Here is a 22396-nt window from a genome sequence, read left to right on the forward strand (position 1 = left end):
AGAGGTGCTAGATCTCCGGCCACATTTCTTCATCTCATTGGTAGACAGCGACACAAAGAGACTCGGCCAATAATAACAGTACATTATCTTAAAGCAACAGTGCCTCTACTGAACACCGGTGGAATTGCTGTGTGGATTTAATGTTGTGCAACTTTTATTGCATTTGTGGCTTGTGTTCCTTGTATGATTTGATTTGTATCTGATTAGCTTTCAGTCTAATTACTGCTATGCTGCATTTGTCTCAGAGTTGTACTTTTTTGTCCAATTTACTAATTTGTTGATCCAAACGTCACGGAAATAAAAATAAATGCAAAATATATTGGTTGCTGGAATCTGAAACCAAAAACAAAAATGCTGCGAAATCTCAGCAGGTCTGGAGCATCCATGGAAGAGAATAGAGCCAACGTTTTGAGTCTGGATGACCCTTCGTCAGTGCTTTTGACTTCGGCTATATTCTCTCTCCACATATGCTGTCAGACCTGCTGAGGTTTTCCAGCATTTCTATTTTTGCATCACGGAAGTAAGCCTGTCGAACAAAGCCTATTATTCGCGTTGTTTTGGTAAATTCCTTCATCTTTTTCGATACCTTACCACGATCGTGTGCAAATTTTCTTCACCTTTCCTGAATGTTTTACTTCGGTTGATAAGTTTAAATAACTTACTATGGATTGGTATGCATTAATTAACATTATTACATATGATATGACAGAGAGAGAGAGGGTGACTAGAGATGTATCGTTTGCCAGTTGTTATCTACAAATTCTCGGAGACTGTAGAATTAAAAATAGAAGTACACCATGCCTTGCCAAACAAACAACGTGGTCATGCTTGCAACACCCAAATTAAAAATATATATATAATTGCTCTATTATCTACGTGTGTCATGGTTTTGCAGGCCAGTATTGTGGTATTGTGCACACCGTTGAATGCAATGCTAAAAACCTATAAAAGATTCATCTTTTTCAGAATAAACAGACCTATTACTGAAGAATACATAAAATTAATATCATTATTCATTAGTGGCAAGGTTTAAATGCAGATTCAATAGTATTCATGCTTATCAATCATCTGGACTCTTTCAGATTGAACATCTAACAATCCCCAATGAAGCGAATATATTTTGTTTATATATCCTCAAAAAAGAAAACACTCTACTAATTCGTAAAATACAAAACAATTAAATTCAACCCAAATTCAGGGAATCGGATGTCTCTCAGTTGCACGGGAAACATATTCAATACGAGCCAGTTTTTTATCTTATGTATAATAGTCACTTTAACTAAAATGTAACAAAGTAAAAGAATATGGATGTCTATCCCGCAAAATTAATGCAATCATATTGAGGCATGGTTGCAAGTTAACAGATTCCAATAGATGTATCTTCTAACTTGAGTTCTCCTTCTCAACACTGTTCAAGTTTCGCCCATTGCCACATTCTCAACCCACTCCCTTCGCCATCTTTACATTTTCACGAATTTATTTCCTTGCTCCTAACAACTTAATGTGCATGCAGATTGCTATACATTTTGCCCTGCCGTGTCCTAAAAGCATTGCATAAGGAACCCGCATAAAAGGCTGCGTAAAGAGGGAAGAGCTCAAGTTATTCAGTGCAGTACATTGACATTTGCTAGAGGGTTGGCTAATTAATAGAAGACAGCGACATAGCATAAGAGGGACTTCTTCAGAATGGTAACTTGTAATTCGTGGAATGTCAAAGAGATCAGAGCTGAGGTCGCACTCAGTTCTAATATATATTAATGCCTTGGATGAAGGAAGTGAACGTATTATTCCCAAGTTTGCGAATGACACAAAAGACGGTGAGAACACAGGTGGTGAGGATGATACAATGAGTCCACAGCTGGAACATGGACCAGTTAAGTGAATGGGAAAAACCTTGGCAGATTGAAACAAATTTAAGAACATGTGATATTATACATTTTGTCATGAAAGTTATGGAGCTGAATATTATTGAATTGGAGAAAATCTGCAGAAAGCTGCAGCACATCGGGGTTTAGGGTTTTCTGTGCGTTAATTTAAAAAGCTACCGTGCAAGTTCAGCAGGTAACAATAAATGTAAATAGAGAGTTGGTCTTTTTTTTCCAAAGCGAATGGAAGATAAAAGTATTTGGGTCTTATTGAAACTATACAAGGCACTTGTTTGTCCACGCCTGACATAGGGTGAACAATGTTGTTCCCATTATCTCAGGAAAGATATACTATCATTCGAAGCAGTCCGGAGGAAGTTGAGTAGGTGGATCCCGGGTATGGACGGATTTTCTGATGAGCAGTGGCTGGGTAGGTTGGGCATGCACTCACCGGATTTTAAACGAATGAGAGGTGACCTTATTGAGACACAAAGAATTCTCAGTGGTATAGGAGATGGTCAGAGGCTGTTTCCCCTGTGAGAACATCTCGGAAAAGAGGGCAGAACCTACTTCTTAGATGTGTGTTAACGCCTTTTAAACCTAACGTTTTCTTTTTTTCATACTTTAATCACATCTGAAAGGAGTGAAATTCCTCGTCACTTTCAAATGGCAACTGGACACGCAGATGATGGGAACGCAAAGCAAGGCTTTGGCAATAGCTTTGAAACGTAAGACTATTGTTATGACGATGTTCACAGGGCTGAACTGACTCTTCTTTTCGTCCATTCCTGAGTTCATGATAACAGGTTTGATTTTAAATTGAGATGACATTGCCAATTTAGTATATTTCTGAAGAGAAGAGAAGCCAAAGCTTTTCGCCTTGCATATTCCACTTTGGCAGAAATAATAGTAGGAGGGATTACTATTTAAATGGCGAAAAGCTGCAGCATGCTACGGTGCAGAGGGACCTGGGGGTCCTTGTGCATGAGTCGCAAAAACCCAGCCTACAGGTGCAGCAGGTGACCAAGAAGGCGAATGGGATGCTGGCCTTTATAGCGGGGGGCATAGAATATAAAAGCAGGGAGATCTTGCTGCAACTGTACAGGGTACTGGTGAAGCCGCAGCTGGAGTACTGTGTGCAGTTTTGGTCGCCGCACTTGCGCAAGGATATTTTGGCCTTGGAGGGAGTGCGGAGGAGGTTCACTAGACTGATACCGGAGACGAGGGGGTTGGATATGAAGGGAAACTAAATAGACTGGGCCTGTACTCGTTGGAGTTTAGAAGGATGAGGGGGGATCTTATGGAGACGTATAAGATAATGAAAGGGATGGATAGGGTAGAGGTAGAGAGATTCGTCCCGCTTAGAAAGGATGGCAAGACTAGAGGGCACAGCCTCAAGATGAGGGGGAGGCGCAGTTTAGATCGGAGTTGAGGAGGAACTTCTTCCCTCAAAGGGTGGTGAATCTCTGGAATTCTCTGCCCATTGAATGGTGGAGGCTACCTCGCTAAATATATTTGGGTCACGGGTAGATAGGTTTTTGACAGACAAGGGAATTAAAGGTTATGGCGAGAAAGCGGGGAAGTGGAACTGATCCACTTCAGATCAGCTATGATCTTATTGCATGGTGGGGCAGGCTTGAAGGGCTAGATGGCCTTCTCCTGCTCCTATTTCTTATGTTCTTATGTTCTTATATATCAGGATATTTTACAAAATTCCATTATAAAGGAAAAACAACAACATATCCTTTATGAGAAGCGAATACAGTTTGGTTTGAAAGCATTGCTCGCAATCAACATTCTTTCTCATAAAGTATAAATTATCTCGGTATTCTTGCGAAGTGTCTTAATGCGTGCATGACGAGACACTTCAACATTAAAAAAGTGCATTTATATAACAGTATAGATGTTGGTGCAAGAAACAAGTCAACCAATTTCCTTCAGTTAACAAGTTAGATGTGTTGCTAACGTTCACCCAAGGAAAGGATGAGGCATATTAGCAAAATGATTAAAATGTACATATTCAGGTATCCACTTATGCGAAAACAAGACGCACACAATGCAGCCATGCCCGCCCGATGCCTCCTTCCCCCAGTCCACAACTATTTGAACGAAAAAATGAACACGTATAAAATGATGCAGAGTATCAAGTTTAAAAAAAACCTGGCCAGTGGTCAGGAAGGCAGGAAGAAAATTAAATTGTCCAAAGTCTTTCTGACAGGCGAAGGACTTTTTTTTAATAATAGCTACTGGTGTTTGGTCTTTCCCACTACAGACAGAAGTGTTGATTGAGCAATTCTTCCTCAGATGCTTTGCATCAATGAGGCATTCCATTTTTTTATTCAAATCGCAAGTTGCTCAGATTTGTAGACAGTTAAAACAGAAAGAATCTCGATTTTGCCCATGTGGCACACCCTCTCTGTATATTCTAATTGCAGTATCTTTTCATCCAGGAACTGGATCACATAATCTTTATCTGAGAGCTGCATGGAATTCGTGCACTGATAAAGGCAGCACGAGATTTTACTGATGGGAGAGAGTTGCTCTTGGACGCCAGTGGTCTTTGTGGACTAAAAGTGTTTATTTCAATAAGTTTAATGCATACGTATGCCGAACATATGACATCATAAATGAATATTCATATATCACACCCTAAGAACACGAGGTAACGTGCTCCTGTAGCAAGTAATTCAGTGGTTGCTGCAGTTCACATCGTGCATTTTTGCTTTTCCTCAGGCGCCACAATCATTGACGGCAGGTCGCCAACTTTCGTCATGAGTACAAATCAGGCCCCTAAATAACAATTTTCATAGAAAATTCAAACTCTTTTACCTACCGATTTTGGCAATGGTAGAAGTCACCCATCTTATCCATCTCTGCCATATACATTTATATATATTACAATGCACCCTCTGGCTCAAATCATTTCGATATCCTCGTGTAAATATCACTCCAAAGGTATAAATATGATATTCCTTCAAACAAATGAACCATGCCTCCAGTTCACTCATGCATTGAATCATTATGTTCACCTATTTATCAATTTTGCTTCCCTGTGAAACCTTATAAGTTATACGTCCCTGAAAATGTTATTTCCATATACACTTCAATCGACTTTGTTTTACTGCCATGAAACTGATACTTGCATTTGTATGTATTCCACTGAAGCCAAACTCTGCTTTTAATGGTCCTAATGTGTCAAGTCATGAAACCAGGAGAAAGGAGTAAGAAACATGTCAGCAAAATGTTGAGTATAGAAGGGCGGAGACTTCTTGTCGTTTGGATGGATTGATTCTGTTTGGCAGTACTAACTTCGTTGTACGGCTCCCACTGTTCTTTCGAGGTTTTGTCCGTTAAAATGTTTGCTTGGTCTACTGGAAAAAAGTATTTTTTTTATAACAGTTGCGCCACATTTACCTACATTTGTAACATATGTAGTTGGAACTTTCTTCCAACGAAAACTTAATTATCTTGTGGTTGCTATGAATCACATCTTCAAACATCGTCAGGTTTTCTTTTAAACTAGGTCCTGTTCATTACTAAAAGTAGAATGTCTTGCCCCCTTCTTTGCCCTCCGCCATGTTGTTGCAGAAATCCTGACGCGCTTCGAAAAATTCACTCAATTCCTATCATGAACTGTTCCATTTGGCCCAAACTATATGAAAGTTTAATCCCTAAACAAGACCACTCAACTTTTTGCGACACAATTGCCGAAAGATGCCAATTGTATCGACGAACAAATTGCAGCTGCTTGTGGTGGTGGTTGTTGTGGTGAAAGGGCGATAGTAGGCTTGGGCTTGGATCCAGGGATGGTTGCTTTAATTAACACTCACGACAGTTTTAAACCCTTTCTGAATTCTTTGTTACCCCACCGCAGTCTTGACTTTTTGTCTCTCGTCCCCCCTGTCATCATTTAAGTGTTTGATTCCTTATTCATGGCTACTTTTCATGCAGCACCTTCCGCTACCACTTTCAGGATCCTTCGTTTAAGTCTTTCAATGGTCCCAATACAGAGTGACGGGAGTATAAAGGTAACATCACCACACTACTGACCCAGAGGCCGAAGCTAATGCTAGTCATTGAATCGTGGAACCGTACAATGCAGAAAAGGCTCTTCGGCCCATCGAGTCTGCACTCACACATTAGACACAATTAAACACCCGCCTAATCCCATCCGCCCATAACCCTGAATGTTACGATGTGTCAAATGCTCATCCAGATGCTTTTTAAAGAATGTGAGCAGTCCTCCTCTACCACCCTATCAGACAGCGCATTCCAGACCATCACCACCCCGGCTAAAAAAAGTTTTTCCTCACCTCTTCCCTAACCCTCCTGCCCCTCATTTTGATCCAATGTCTCCTTGTGACTGATCCTTCAATTAAGGGGAACAGGGGCTCGTTATCCACTCTGTTCATGTCTCTCATTATCTTGTGTGCCTCGGTCACATCGCCCCCCTGTGTTCTTGCTCCAGCGAAAGTAACCCAAGCTTGCACAACCTCGCTTCGTAGCTCACATTTTCATCGCAGGCAGCATCCTGGTGAATCACCTCTGCACCCCCTCCAGTGCAATCACACCCTTCTGATAATGTGGCGACCAGGTCTGCACACAATACTCCAGCTGTGACGTTACCAGAGTGCCATATAACTCCAAAATGACTTCCCTGCTTTTGTAATCTATGCCTCGATTGATAAAGGTGTGTCCCACACGCCATTTTCATCACCCAACGAACATGCCCTTCCGCCTTCAGGACTCTATGCGCAAACATGCCACAGAACCCCTGAGCGTCTTACCATTCATTGAGTACTTTCTAGTCAAATTATTCCTTTCTAAGTATTTCCCCTCACACTTTTCAGGGTTAAATTCCATCAGCCATTTATCTGCTCATTTGACCATTCCGTCTATATCTCCTCATAGCCGAATGCACTCCGCCTCACTATTAACCACCTGTCCAATCTTTGTGTCATCCAAAAACTTACTAATCCTACTGCCCATCTCCCCCGATCCCACCACCCCTTCCCACTAGTCATCAATGTCATTTATATAAATGACAAATAATGGGGGGCTCAACACAGATTATTGTGGTACGCGGCAAGACACTGGCTTCCAGTCACAAAAGCAGTCTTCTGTCATCACCTTCTGTTTCCGACAACGGAGTCAATTTTGAATCCACTTTATCAAATTACCCTGTATCCCATATGAATGTATTTTCGTTACAAGTTTCCCATGTGAGACTTTGTCAAAAGCTTTGCTGAAATTCATCTAAACCACGTCGGCTGTAATACCCTCGTCTACACAACTGATCACCTCCTCAAAACGTTCAATCAAATTTGTTGGGCAAGACCTCCCTCTAACAAAGCCATGTTGGATATTCCTGATCAAGCTTTGCCTCTCCACGTGGCGATGGATGCACTTCTTAAGAAGTTTCTCTTACAGTTTTGCGACCGCTGACGTGAGACTCGTTGATCTGTAGTTTCCTGGTTTCTCCGTACAATCCTTCTTAAATAGCAGAAACGCATTACCGATTCTCCAATCGTTTGGTGCCATCTCCGTGGCCAGAGAGGAATTGACAATTTAAGTCAGAGCTCCTGCAATTTCCCCCCTTGACTTCCACAGCAGCCTCGGGCACAATTCATCTAGACCTGGAGATTTGTAGACTTTTAAGGCTTCCAGCAACTCAAATATCTTGCCTTTCCCTATGTCAATTTGCTCATGAACTTCACAGTCTCTCTCCTTGAATTCCATACCATTGTCCCCATTCTCTTGGGTGAAGAAGGATTCATTCAACACTCTACCAATGCCCTCTGGGGTCACCCACAGATTGTCCACTTAGTCCCGAATGGGTCTACTCTTTCCTTGGTGATCCTCTTCCAATTGATATACGTATAGTATGTCTTGGGAGTTTCCCGACTTTTACCAGCCAGAGCTTCCTCATATCCACTCTTTGCATTCTTAATTGCTTTCTGACGCTTCATCTTGCACTTTCCACACCTCACCAATGCCTCCATTGATCTGATCCCCACGTACTTTTTAAAAAGCCTCCCTTGTCCTCCATCTTGTGTCCTGAGTATCTCTGGACATCTCTGGACTTGTTATTCCTACCTATCACCCTAGGCAGAAAAGAAAAACTGGGCTTGCACCTTCAACATTTCATTTTTGAATGACCCCACTGCTGTTCTGTGGAATTTCCCATTAGTAAGTGTACCATATCTAGCTTGGCCAGGTCCTGCCTTATTTTATTCAAATCCTCTCTCCCTCAATCCTTTTTTTTCTTGCAGCTTGTCTATTTTCTTGTTCATAACTAGCTTAAATTATACCATGTTGTGATCGCTATCATTAATATGTTCTCCCACCACCACCTCAATCACCTGTCTGATTTCATTCCTCAGAATTAGTTTCAGCACAGCTCCTTCTCTTGTTGGTTCCTTCACATATTGATTTCAAAAGTTCTGCTGTACACATTTCAGGAAATCTACTCCGTCCAAGCCTTTAACATTAGGTGTATCCCAGTTAATGTTGGGAAAGTTGAAATCAACTAATATAATTACCTATTTTTACTCTTTTTACACAACTCCACAAACTGAGCACATACGTGCTTCTCGGTATACCTCTGACTTTCTCGGGGCTATAATAAACACACAACAATGTGACTGCCCCTTTTTTATTCCTAAATTCTACCAACGAAGTTTCATTTGATGCCCTCTCCAGGATATCTCTCCTTGCTGCAGTTACTGACTCCTTAACTAATAATGCAATGCTTCATCCACTTTTACCAACTCCCCTGTCTCACCTAAGAATCTATATCCTGGAATGTTTAGTTGCCAATCGTGTCCTTCCTTCAACAATGTCTCTGTGATGGCATAATGTTACACTTCCACCTGTGAATCGTTGTGCTGAACTCATCCACTTTGCCTGCAATAGTGGAGGCGTTAAAGGCGAGGCCATGCAGCCTGACCTTACTCCCTTGACATTTCATAGAGTTGCACTCTCTCTGACATGTTTCTTTTGCTGTATGATTCTGTGACCTTACTCAGCTAAAAATCCGTGTCCCCTCCCCATGCCAGATTAGTATAAACTCCTCCAACAGCACTAGCAAAATGTCCCACAAGGATGTTACTCCCGTTCTGGTTCAAATGTAGACTGCCCCAACTTCCCCGGAAATGGCCCTGGTGACGAAGGAATCTAAAAACTTCCCTTCTGCAGCAGTTCATAAGCCAGCCATTATCTGCACTGTCCTCCTATTCCTGCGCTCGCCAGCACGTGGCACTGAAATCATCCCGAGATTACAATCCGAGAGGTATTGATTTTTAGTCGACTGTCTAACTCTCTGAGTTCTTGATCCAAGACCTCATCCTCTTTCTATATATGTATTGGTACCAACTTGTATTATGACCTCTGCCTTATCAACCTCCCCCTTCAGAATGCCCAAGTGCCATTCAGTGACATCCCGTACCCTAGCAGCATGTAGGCAACTATCATTCTGGAGTCACATTGATGGCCACAGTGGCACTTATCTGTACCCCTGACTGTCAAATCCCCGATCACTATTGCTCTGCCTCTCTTTTTCCTGTCCTGTACAGACAGGCTGCTTGTGGTGCCAGAAGCCTGGCTCTGCCTGTACTCCATGGAGAAACCAACGCCTTCATCAGCCGCCGAAATGCAATGCCGATTTGCAACTGAGACCCCAGGGGACTTCTGAACTACCTGTCTACATCTCTTGGACTGCCTTTTAGTCATGCATTTGCTTCCTTCCTCAAGTCCTTTCAGCTGTTGTGTCACCACCTCTTTCAATATACTATTTACACTGCTCTCAGATTCGCGGATGCTCCACTGTTCTCCCAGCTGCCCTCCGAAACATGATCTTCCAGGAGCTGCAGCTGGACATACTTCCTTCACACATGCTGACCCAGGACACTGGAAATGTACCTGGCCTCCCACATAGAGTAAGAAGAGCAAACCACAGCTTGGCCCTCTGTTGCCATGACTAAAAAAGTTTAAAAACATCATAAGATTTCATTGAAACAGAAATACAGCAATAATTCCCTACCCTTGACTAAAAATGAGTTTCAAAGAAATATGGTTTGGAAATACTCATCAGGACTTAATCACCAATCAGTTGCATCCGCTGGTATCACGTCACTTTCTGATCTGCAATGTATGTACCCTTTTTCTTCATCAGAGAAGGAGGGAGATCCTGGTCTGGCCTACACTAATAGCCCTCGGCAAGCCACTCAATACAACAAATGCCACGCTTGCCAACAGCCCATGAAAGAATAAACAAATAAGCACAAAACCTGCAAACATATGGAGCAATATTGTAATAATATTTATGGAACTCAATGCCCAATAGCGTGGTGGAGTCTGAGTCGTTCAAGAAGGAAATACATACATTCATTTTTTTTTAAAAGGCAAAGGAATATGGAGAGCAGGTGGGAGGTGGATTTGAAACTACGAAGAGTTCAGTCCCAATTGGTTGAAAGGCAGAACAGGCTTGAGTGCTGCATTTGCTAACTTCTGCTCTTGATTCCTATATACCTCTGTTCCTAAGAGCATGCATAATGGACAAGAACATTAACTCTCACGATGTGATTCAGGGTGTTGTGGCTTCAAAAAATTACAGTGCATTTTAACCACCAATTTGTTGGAATATAAAGTCACACATCCAACTGTGACAAGGACACGAATATAGGCTATTAAAATTAAATATTTGCACTTTAGGAGCAGAAGAGTGTAATTTAGGTTCGAACTATACCATCGTCGGATTTAACTGTTTTCTCCTGGCTGAACCATTTTTTGGGGTCAGCGTGTGGAATATAAATAACCTATTTGAAATTGTTTGAAACTTTCAAATTAAAATGCACATGTTTTCGTTACACAACGCCGCCGGGGGAATCTGCAGTTCAACGTAAACGCACCTGAGGTTCCAGTCAGCAAAAATGCAGCGGAAAGTTGGAATTTACCTAAAACAATGAATGATTTACTCTTTCCCGTAAGCTCCTCTCCTGAATTAACCTGGCTGTGTGACTTGTCAAGCCATGACAGCGTGGCAGTTGAAAGTGAAGGGCATTAGTTTCGGACTGGAGGGCCACGTAGGCCATAGCTGCTAAAGAGATAACCTATTCTCCGCTGAAAGGGACAAGGGAGAACAATGATAATTTGGAGTTATCTGACATTTCAAAGGTTTCATAGTCATTACTGTCGAAAACGATGTTTTTCAAATTCTCAATTACTCACAAATGAGTACATTTTATGATATGTACTCACGTTTTCCCATTTATGTGCCCAAATCTCTGGATTACTAGCCCAGCAGCAGAGACTAGTACCTTCCCATAACATGCACAGGAGATGCAATGCCTAAAAACTTATCTCTTCGCCAGTCAGAACAATTTTTCAATGAAATATCAATTTAGTTGTATTTCTTTCAATTTAGAATAATGCTGTCTATTACAATGTGGCTTCATGGATATTTTGGCTACAACTTCGAAACCGACGAACTAGACCAGGACTACTGGTTCCAGTGATTTATTGCTATCCACCATTCCCTTCCTGACCTTGTTCTCCTGCCTTCTTGCATTGTTCCAAAGGGGCACATCGTAAGCTCAAGGAGTAACATCCCATCCCTCTATTCGCCATTGCGCAAAAATTCCGACTCAACATTGAGTTCCAGTCTCTCCCTTTCTGGAGCGCAGGTGTTGCCGATAATTCTGATTCTGCCATGCATATTATCTCAGGACAATGTTTTTTCTTCTTGTTTCACACCCGACGCTTAATTTCCCTTGCACTAGCCTGCTGTTTCCCGCTCACCCTCTTGTTCATGGCACTTGATCGCAGACCTTCTGCTTTGTTCTTTCCTTCACTCCCCCTGACTGCATTAAAATCTGTTACATCTGTATGCAATCCCAATTCACAAGAAGGACCAGTGACCCAGAAGTTAAATTATGTTTCATTCTTTACTTGCACTGCCAAACATTCTGCATGTTTCCAGCATGTATTATTTTCTTTTTCAGATTTTATACAAAATCAATGCGTTGGTATAGACACTAATGTGTTACATAAACGAAGTTTAAAATTTCCGCTACGCAACACTCACCTCCTCCAGAGAGTTAGCTGCACCATTGCGCGTAGAATTTGATGAAATCCCATGTCCTGTGGCATGCCATGGGTCTCTCTTGATATCAACCTCTGACGCGGTAACATTTTGTGACTGTAGAAAGCTAAATTCTTTCATAGCAGAACCTTGACATGCACTATAGTGAAAGGTTTGTTGAAGCGCCCCGCTTTCATACACCTCTGTATAATTGGGTGGAATTTGAATATTTGTACTAGCCTTTTGGATTCCATGAAGTGAATCGTTTCTGGAAAAATAAGGCGACCGCCAACAGCAACAGCAAATTTTAATTTCATTTCTACCCCTGCGCACTTTAATTGCGAGAATAACAATCGCCACAAGTAGTAAGAAGGAGGTTGAGCCAAAAGTCATAATTAAATAGAATTTTAAGTCATATTTCCATGGCCCAGCATTCCCCAACGTGCCGATATTAGAAGCATTTTCGGTGTTGTCATCCTGTACTGACACATTGATGGTGACTGTTGATGAAAGGGACGGCGTTCCATTATCCTTCACCAAAATTACGATTTTTTGCTTGAGTGAATCTTTATGACCCAAGTGACGAATCGTCCAAATTTCTCCTGTTTCGGAAGCTACAGTAAACAAGCTTTCATCAGTCGGCTGACGGAGTAGGTAAACAATTTGACCATTTAATCCGGAATCGGCATCAGTGGCTGTCACTTTTGTAAGCAAGTAACCTGGCTCTGCAGATCTTGGCATTGTGTCCTCTGCTGCAGACCCTTTGTTTGACAGAGGTGACACGATCACAGGGGCATTGTCATTCTGGTCCATGATGATTACATTTACTGTTACGTTATTGCTCAGAGGAGGGGATCCACAATCCTTCACTTGTACATGGAATTGAAATTGTTTTAATTGCTCAAAATCAAACGAGCGTTGTGCAAATATCTCACCACTGGCTGAATTTATGGAGACGAAAGTGGTTGTAGGTAAACGATGTATCAGGATATCCAAAATAGAGTACGACAATTCAGCATTTCGATTCAAATCGGGATCATACGCTGACACAGCACCAATTGAAGCACCGATAACATTATTTTCTGTTACATACATGGTGAAAGAAGGCTGCGTAAAACGTGGCGCATTATCATTTATGTCGGAGACTTGAACTTTGATCGTTTTATTGGCCGAGAGGGGAGGGGAGCCACTGTCCGTACATACAATGGTGATGTTGTATTCTGGCTCTTTTTCACGGTCTAATTTGCCGTTAGTAATTAACGTGTAGTGATTATTGAAAGACCTACTGAGCCTAAATGGGATATCTCTGGTGATTCGACAATAACTACTTCCCTTTTCATCTGAATCAAGATCTGTAACTCGGAAAAGCGCGACTGTTGAGTCCTTGGTTGCATCCTCTGGAATAGAGTTTGATGTAGTAGGTACAATGATTTCAGGGTAGTTATCATTAACATCCGCAACCCTTATCAACACTTTGCAGTATACCGACAGTGATTGTGTACCTCTGTCCTGAGCTTCTACGGAAATCTGATAACTTTCTGCTTCTTCAAAGTCCACAACACCGGTTACTCTGATTTCTCCTGTTGTTGAATCCAAGCTAAACACCTCACGCACTTTATCAGGAGTCTGATCGCTAAATACATACATTATCTCACCGTTTAGACCTTCGTCCTGATCAGTCGCAGAGACTTTCACAAGCACAGTGTTTAGGGGTATGTTTTCGGCAGTGTTGATTTGATAGATATTCTGTTCGCAAGATGGAGCGTTGTCGTTCACGTCAAGCACAGTAATTTTAATCTGTATAGTTCCAAATTTTTCCGGGTTTCCTCCGTCCAATGCCGTCAGGGTCAACTGATGGGTTGGATGCTGCTCTCGATCGAGCGGTCGTTCCAATACGAGCTCAGGGACGTAATTTTGTTCATTCTCTAACTGTGTTTTCAAAGTGAAATATTCGCTTGAACTCAGTTGGTAGGAGCGAACACTGTTGGTTCCGGTGTCCGGGTCAGTCGCGCTCTGAAGCGGGAAGATCGTTCCTGCTGGTTGCGACTCTGGGATTTCAATATTTAACTCGCTTGTCTTGAACACGGGCGTGTTGTCATTTATATCGAGAATTTCAATTTCTACACGATGTATCGTTAACGGTTTCTCAATCACGGCCTGTAACATCAGCACACACGTGAGTCCGTGCTCGCAAAGCTTCTCTTTGTCTATTTTTTCTTTGACAAACAGAGCTCCGGTGTTTAAATTAACATCCAGGTATTGTTTTTCACCTTCAGCTGCAATTCTAAATCTGCGACGCGATAGCTGCTTAATGTCTAATCCCAGGTCCGTGACAATATTCCCAACAAAGGCACCAACCTCCAATTCTTCCGGAATTGAGTAACGAGTTTTTATACAGAGGGAATCCGTAATACATATTATTAACAGATAAACAACAGGCCATTGAGACAAATGACTGTTTAACCGGCGGGCCATTCTGCTCCAAGTACTCGTATATAAATGTCAAAAACTCCAATGGATTTTACGCGTCTTGATGTTCGACTTAGAGTGCATTTTTTCATTACCTTGATTATCCAAACGTAATGCAAGATCCGGTTTCCAGCCCTTAGACGTTTTTGTCCTGAATTTCGGGATGATTTGCAAATACCCTGCGTTGTATTCTTCCTTTCCCCGATGCAAGTTAAGAGCGTGGAACGACGAATACTGGTCGTTGATTCTGCGGTGCTCAGTATATGATGTAAGGGGGAGTGGTGCTAGATCTCCGGCCACATTTCTTCATCTCATTGGTAGACAGCGACACAAAGAGACTCGGCCAATAATAACAGTACATTATCTTAAGGCAGCAGTGCCTCTACTGAACAGCGATGGAATTGTTGTGTGGATTTAATGTTGTGCAACTTTTATTGCATTTCTGTCTTGCGGTCCTTATATTATTTGCTTTGTTATCTGAATAATCTTCAATCTAATTACTGCTATGCTGCATTGTCTAAGATTTGCACTTTTTTGTCCAATTTACTCATTTGCTTGTCCAGTCGTCATGGGAGTAAGCCTCGAGAACGAACCGTATTATTCAAATTTGTTTGGTAAATTCCTTCATCTTCGTCTGAGAACTAACTACGATCGTCTGAAAACATTCTTCCGAGTTCCTGAATGTTGCTAGGTTTAAATGAAATGTCATGGATTGACATACAATAATTAACATGTTTGTATTTGATATGACAGAGAGACAGAAGATGGTTACATATATTTCATTTGCCAGTTCTAACCTACGAATCCTGTGGGGATGCAGAATTTAAAACAGAAATGCATCATAACCTTGAATACATACAAAAAGTCAAAATCTACAGAAGCTCTAACTTGTTCAGAATAAACAGAAATGCTCAAGTTTAAAATCATAATTCTGAACGTAGAACCATTAGTGACAAAGCTTAACTACCGAGTCATTCGAGTCAGGGTTATCCTCTTTCAGGGTAAATATGTAACATTCCCCAGCGAAGCAATATTATGTATTAACCATAGAATCTACGTGCAGAAGGAGGCCATTCATCACATCGAGTTTCCACCGGCAACAATCCCACCCAGGTCCTATTCCCATAATCACACATATTTGCACTCCTGATCTCCCTGACACTAAGGGGCTATTTAGCATAACTAATCACCCTAACCCGCACATCTCTGGAGTGTGAGAGGAAACCGGAGCACCTTGAGGAAACTCACACAGACATGGGGAGAACGTGCAAACTCCACACAGATAGTGATCCAAGACTGGAATCGAGCTCAGGTCCCTGGCACTGTGAGGCAGCAATGCTAACCACTGTACAACCGTCCCGCCCCACATTTTGTTTATATCTCCTCAAAGAAGGAAACACTCCACTAAATTTTGAAACACAGAGGAATTAAATGTAACCGAAATGCAGGGCATCGGATATCTACCCATTTGTACATGAAGCATACTTAATAAGTAACAGGATTTTACCTTATGTACTATAATAACTTAGACTGCAATATGGCAGAGTAAACGTAGATGCATTTCCATCCTGTAAATTAAGACAACCACCTTAAGGTAGCAAGTTAGCAGATTACAATTCAACACAAATAGATATATCTCCTAAGTGATTTCTCCTTCTCAAACCTGTTAAAGTTTTTCCCATGCCACATTCCCTAACCTACTTCCATCACTATCCCTACATTCCTTGCTCCTAACAGTGTAGTACTCGTACAGACTCTGTTATGTAATTTGCCCTGGGTGCCCTAAAATCGTTGTATAAGACAGCGCACAAAAGGCTGCGTAATGAACTACGAGCCCATGGTGTTCAGGGTAGTACACTGGCCATTTTTAAAGTACTGGCTAATCAATAGAAGATAGAGAATTTGCATAATAGGGACATTTTCAGCATGAAAACCTGTAACTAGTGGCAGGTTTTGTAATGTCATAGGGATCAGAGCTGGGGTCGCAATCATTTTCAATGTTTATTAATACTTTGGATGAGGGAAGTGAATGTATTATTGCCAAGCTTTCTCACAAAAAGTTGTGAGAACACGTATGGTGGGGATGACAAAAAAAAGTCTGCAGATGGATGTGGACTAGTTGAGTGAGTGGGCAAAAATATTACAGATGGAAATAAATGTCAGAAAATGTCATGTTATACATTTTAGTCAGAAAAAAAACGGAGCTGAATAATATTGAAGTGGAGAAAGACTGCAGAAAACTGCAGAACAAGTGGATTTAGAGTTTCTTTTGTGTTAATTAAAAAGCTAACATGCAAGTTCAGCAGATAACAGTGAATGCAAATGGAATGATGATATTCATTCCAAAGGTAACGGGGGAGTCTTGGTGAAACTATTCAAGGAACAAATTAGTCCACCCTGAGAAACTGTGATCAGTTTTGTTCCCCTTGTGATAAGATATGCTGGCTTTGGAGACAGTCTACAGAAATATTTGTAGGTTGCATCCCGGTGTGGATGGATTTTCTGATGAGGAATGGTTTGATAGGTTGGGCCTGCACTCACTTGAGCAGAGAACAATGACACGTGACCCTATTGAGACCCTATTAAATGATTCTGAGGAAACTTAGCATATTCAATGGTGATAGGCGGCTTCCCCTGTGGGAATAGATGGGAAAAGAGGGCAAAATCTCAACATAAGGTGTTTCCTCTTTAAGGCAGTAGTGAGAAAGAATTTATGCGTTCAGATGTTCCTGAATCTGTGGAATACTTTACCGCAGAGGGTACATGTTGTTTCGGGGAACCAACTGAATCCACAATGTTGTGCCAAGCTGTGTCCAAACCCAACATCAAGCTATCCCACTCCCTATCATTCTGGTGTGTTCCATGTGCTTAACCAATAACCGCTTTAAAGTTCCTAAAGTGTCCGACTCCACTATCACAGCAGGCAATATATTTCACATCCCAACCACTATCTGAGTGAAGAATCTACCTTGGACATCCCTCCTATGTCTCGCACCATTAACCTTATAGTTATGTCCCCTAGTAACAGCTACATCCACCCGAGGAAATAATCTCTGCACGTCCACTCTATCTATCCCCCTCATCATCTTACAAACCTCTATTAAGTCGACTCTCATCTTCCTCCGCTCTGAAGAGAAAAACCTCAGCCCCCTCAACCTTTCCTCATAAGACCTACTCTCCAAACCAGGCAGCATTCTGGTAAATCTCCTCTGCACTCTCTCCAATGCTTCCACATCCTTCTTACAGTGTGATCAGAACTAAACACAACATTCCAAATTTGGTCTCACCATCGCCTGGTCCTTGTAGAATAAAAGTGTTCATTTCAATAAATTTGATGCATGCATTTATCCAACCGACAATATTATAACTGAATATTCACCTATCACACAATAATAACACTAGGTAAAGTGTTCCTGCAGCGACCATTCATCGATTGCTGCAACTTCCATCTTGCATTTTTTTTATTTTTCTCTAGCTTCATAAGCGTTGATGGCAGGGCATCAATTGTTGTCTTGCATACAAATCAATGCAATATATGATCATTCTCATGGAGAACATTCAGACTCGTTCAACTACCGTTTTTGTTATGTGATAAAATTCGCTATTTCTGCCATATATGTATTACAACGCACCCTCTGACAAGTTAAATTATTTCAATGTACTCGTGTTTCTATCACTCCAAAGGTATAAATACGAAATTCCTTGAGACAAAAGCACCTTGCCTCCAGTTTAATCATGCATTAAATTATGGCCTATTTATTGATTTTTCTTCACTGGGAAAGTTCAAAACTTTATATCGCGGAAAGTACAATTTTCGCATTTATTTCAAAGTACTTCTTTTTATCGTCATGAAACTCGTACTTGCATTTCTATGTATTTCACTAAAGCCAAACTCCTCTTTCAATGGTCCTAATATGTCAAGTAATTAAAGCAGGAGAAGGAAATAAGCAATGTGTGCGCAAAATATTAAGCACAGAAGCGCAGATACCACTTGTCTTTTCGATGCATGGATTTGTTCTGCTTGATAGCACTAATATTGTTGAACACCTCACTGCCCTTTCGACGTTTTGTCAGTTCATAGATTTTGTCTACTGATAAAAGCATTTTTTTCCAACAGGTGCGCCAGATTTACCTAGATTTGGAGCATATGTAGTTGGCTCAATGTTCTTTCATTGAAACTTACATTTACCTTAATCATATTATGGCATTATGAATCACAGTGTCAGACATTGTCAGGCTTTTAACTAAATCCGGTTCATTACTAAAATATCATGCCCCCTTCTCAGCTCTCAAACATATTGTTGCAGGAAACGAACCAGTCATAAAAAGTCACCCAATTCTTGATGCGAGCTGATCCAAACTATATGAAAGTTTGATCACTAAAAAAGACCATACATTTTTGCTGCATCATTACCGACAAAATAGCAAGTATATCGACGAACAAATTGCAACTGCTTATTATGGCAAGTGTTGTGGTGGTAAAGCGGCAGTTGATCAGGGATGGTTGTTTTCCTTAAAACCTCTAACAGTTTTAAACCCTTTTTGAACTTTTTTGTTAGCCTCTTGAAATTTCCACTTTTTTGCCTTTCGTATCCCCTCTCATCATTTAACTGATTGCATCCTTACTCATGGCTAGTGTTCAGTCGCACCCTCCGCTATCACTTTCAGAATTCCTGCCTAAGATCTTTCAATGGCCCAATGCGGAGTGACGTTGATGGGGGGCGGGACGGTGGTGTAATGGTAATGTCGCTGCAACGTTGACACAGAGGCCAAAGATAATGCTAACAATGTATACAAATCCCATTACGGCATTTTGTGGAACTTAAATTGAAAAAGTTCATCTCAGTAATGGTGACCATGGCACTATCAACGATTATACTAAAAAACATTTGGTTCAATAATGTTATTTAGGGAAGGAAATTAACTGCCCTTGTCTGGTCTGGCCTGCATTAATTCCCCTCTGTAAACCACTCAATTCAACAAATGACTGTCTTGTCAGTGATGATGACATTCCATGTCAGAATGAATAAACAAAGGAAATGTATACGTATGAGGCAACGTTAAAATAAGAGTGTGCAAAATGGACAGGAAGTGTAATTTTCAAGCTGTTACACAGGGTGTTGAGGCTTGAACTATTCATGGCGTATGTTAACCACTAGGCTGATGGGATATAACGTCACATATCCAAGTCTGGCAACCACACAAAGATAGGCTTTTAAAATTAATATTTTTTATTAATGAGGCAGAAGTATGTAATTCAGGTTCCAATTATATAATCGCCTGATTAAACAGTTTTCTCCCAACTGAGCTCATCATTCGATCAGTGTGTGGAACATAAACAAACTACTTGAAATATTTTGAAACCTTCAGCTCTGAGATGGACTATTTTTGTTACACAACGCCACCGGGGAATATGCAGGTAGACCGAGTAAACGCAAATGAGGTTCTAGTCAGCAAAATCCAATGAAACGCTGGAATTTACCTAAGATACTGAGTGATGTACTCTTCCTTGTATGTTCCTATCCTTAGTTTACCTGACTGAGTGATTTGCTAGGCCATACAACTTGGCAGTTTGAAAGTCAAAGGCATTATTTTAGAACTGGAGCCCTGTGTAGGCCATATCTGCTAAACAGATTATCGATTCTCCGCTGAAAGAGACGAGAGAGAACTATGATTATGTTTTTTTATGGTATTTCTAAAGCTTCATGGCCACTACTGCGGAAAAATGTTTTCAAACTTCAACAATTATTAATGAGTGAGTGCGGGTTCTTGACCTAACATTTTATGAGGTGTATTTACGTTCTCGAATTTATTTGCCCAGTTCCTTGGATTAGAGTCCATCTGGAGGGTCTAGTAACTTCCCATGACACTTACTTATGTATGCGCAAATGTTATCTCCCCGCCAGTCAGGCTTGAAGGCCTCAGCCATTACTTTTAGGTGCAATTTCGATTTAATGGCACTTCTTTCAATTTAATATAATGCGATCAATTACGATGTAGTTTCCTGGATTTTGAGAACACGTTTTTCCGTTTGGGTAACTAATTTGCAACTGACAAGCGAGACCAGGGCTATTGGTTACCATTGATTATAATGCTATCCTCCATTCCTATCCTGACCTTATTCTCCCGATCTATTGCATTCTACCAATGAGGCTCAACGTAACCTCAGCATCCCTCTACTAGGCACTGCACAAAATTTCCGACTCAACGCTACGTTCATAAGAACATAAGAACATAAGAAATAGGAGCAGGAGTAGGCCATCTGGCCCTTCGAGCCTGCCCCGCCATTCAATAAGATCATGGCTGATCTGTCGTGGCTCAGTTCCACTTTCCCGCCCTCTCCCCATAACCCTTAATCCCCTCTCTTATCAAAAACCCATCAACCCGCTTCTTAAAAATATTTAGCGAGGCAGCCTCCACCACTTCAACGGGCAGAGAATTCCAGATATTCACCACCCTTTGAGTGAAGAAGTTCCTCCTCAACTCCGTTCTAAACCGCCCCCCCCCCCCTTTATCTTGAGGCTGTGCCCCCTAGTCCTACTGTCTTTTTTGAGCGGGAAGAGTCTCTCCACCTCTATCCTATCCATCCCATTCATCATCTTATACGTCTCAATGAGATCTCCCCTCATTCTTCTAAACTCTAACGAGTACAAGCCTAGTTTATTCAGCCTCTCCTCATAGCTCAACCCCCTCAACTCCGGTATCAGCCTAGTAAACCTCCTCTGCACTCCCTCCAAGGCCAAAATATCCTTGCGCAGGTGCGGCGCCCAAAACTGCACACAGTACTCCAGCTGCGGCCTCACCAATGCCCTATACAGCTGCAGCAAGACCTCCCTACTTTTATATTCAATCCCCCTCGCTATGAAGGCCAGCATCCCATTCGCCTTCCTGACCACCTGCTGCACCTGTCTCAGATTATAAATTTTCCGCGTTCAGGACGGCAGGTGCTGCTCATCATTGTGATTCTGCCAATCGTATCATCTCAAGGCAAATATTTTCACTTCTTGTTCGGCATCCGTTACTTCATTTTCCCTTGCAATATCCTATTATTTCCCTTTCACCTCTCGTCCATGGCACTTGTTCGCAGACCTTCTCGTTTGTTCTTTCCTCCACTCCCTCTGACTGCATTAAAATCTGTTATATCTCGAAGCATTCCCAGCTCACAGAAAGGGCCAGTGATCCAGAAGTTAAATTTCGTTTCACTCTTTACTTGCACTGCCAAACATTCTGAGTATTCCCAACATCTATTATTTTCATTCCAGGATTTATACAAAATCAATATGTTGGTATAGGCACTAATGTATTACATAAGCGAAGTTTAAAATTTCCGCTACGCAACACTCAACTCCAGAAAGTTAGCTGCATCATTGTTTGCATATTTTAATGATATCCCGTGTTCTGTGGGCTGTCATGGGTCTCTCTTGATATCAATCTCTGACGCGGCAACATTTTGTGATTGTAAAAAGCTAAAATCGGTCATAGCAGGACCTTGGCATGTGTCATTGTGAAAGGTTTGCTGGAGGGCCCTGCTTTCATACACCTCTGTTTAATTCGGTGGAATTTGAATACTTGTACTAGCCTTTTGGATTCCGTGGAGTGAATCGTTTCCCGAAAAGTAAAACTGTCAACAGCAACAGCAAGTTTTAATTCAATTTCCATCCCTGCGCACCTTAATGGCGAAGATTACAATCGCCACAAGTAGCAAGAAAGATGTTGACCAAAAAATCATTATTAAATAGAATTTTAAGTCGCATTTCCCTGGTCCAACATTCCCCAATGTGTCCATACTGGATGCTTTTTCGGTGATATCATCGTGTACTGACACATTGATGGTGTTTGTTGATGAAAGGGACGGCGTTCCATTATCCTTCACCAAAATTATGATCTTTTGCCTGAGAGAATTTTTATGACCCAAGTGACAAATCGCCCAAATTTCTCTTGTTTCTGTTGCTACCCTTCTTAAACAAGGTAACAACATTGG

The 22396-nt window shown here is 41.4% G+C and overlaps 1 protein-coding gene across 2 annotated transcripts in view; it reads right to left on the reverse strand.

Annotated features, from left to right (window-relative positions):
- Positions 1-22396, reverse strand: part of LOC145351669 (protocadherin-10-like) — a 207283-nt gene that overhangs the window by 93346 nt on the left and 91541 nt on the right. The gene's annotated exons all lie outside the window — the stretch shown is intronic.

The sequence above is a fragment of the Carcharhinus amblyrhynchos genome, chromosome 13 (genome assembly GCF_965287045.1).
Source record: "Carcharhinus amblyrhynchos chromosome 13, sCarAmb.v2.hapA, whole genome shotgun sequence".
In the NCBI taxonomy this organism is placed as follows: Eukaryota; Metazoa; Chordata; class Chondrichthyes; order Carcharhiniformes; family Carcharhinidae; genus Carcharhinus; species Carcharhinus amblyrhynchos.